This window comes from Selaginella moellendorffii, unplaced genomic scaffold, assembly GCF_000143415.4.
Source record: "Selaginella moellendorffii unplaced genomic scaffold, v1.0 SELMOscaffold_5, whole genome shotgun sequence".
Classification (NCBI taxonomy): domain Eukaryota; kingdom Viridiplantae; phylum Streptophyta; class Lycopodiopsida; order Selaginellales; family Selaginellaceae; genus Selaginella; species Selaginella moellendorffii.
Genome location: NW_003314266.1, coordinates 148,580 through 148,845, shown reverse-complemented (window position 1 = coordinate 148,845; position 266 = coordinate 148,580).

Genomic DNA, 266 nt, shown 5'->3' with positions numbered 1-266 from the left:
GGACTCAAGAAAAAGGGCGACAATGAGCTGGCTACTTACTTAGTAGGGTATACATATTATTTATTTATAGACCTTACCCTCCATGAAGATGAAATTTAAAGGTAATGATAATAAATCATAGAGCTTTTGCCGAGCACTTATAGATTGCCACAAAAATCTAAAGTTTTTGTGAAACCACTAGCTTAATTGTTGACAACCATGATAGAAACAAAATATCATTAACATTAGTTCATTATAAAATCTTGATGAACTAATTACAATTCTGT